The sequence below is a fragment of the Penaeus monodon genome, chromosome 21 (assembly GCF_015228065.2).
Source record: "Penaeus monodon isolate SGIC_2016 chromosome 21, NSTDA_Pmon_1, whole genome shotgun sequence".
NCBI lineage: Eukaryota > Metazoa > Arthropoda > Malacostraca > Decapoda > Penaeidae > Penaeus > Penaeus monodon.
In genome coordinates, this window is record NC_051406.1 from 38732178 (window position 1) to 38732411 (window position 234).

General features: G+C 37.2%; 1 protein-coding gene across 1 annotated transcript in view; it reads left to right on the top strand.

Annotated features, from left to right (window-relative positions):
- The window catches only part of LOC119586483 (trifunctional enzyme subunit alpha, mitochondrial-like), an 8742-nt gene that overhangs the window by 473 nt on the left and 8035 nt on the right, over nt 1-234 (top strand). The window lies entirely within an intron of this gene.

Here is a 234-nt window from a genome sequence, read left to right on the forward strand (position 1 = left end):
TTGGCAAGGGCCGATCTCAGCCGTAATTTTATCAGCGCTTTTTACTAGTTTATTTACTAGTTTCTTCTGCTAATATTCACTCTCTGTACAAACGCGTAGGATGGGTCTATTTACTTTGTGGGTATTTTGTTAATATGAGTAGGAAATTGTTATTTTCTTTAGGAAAATGACTGGCCTTGGCTCCTTCAACAGAAGGTTTTTTTTTTTCCTTTCAGAACACATTTGCAGGGTTCC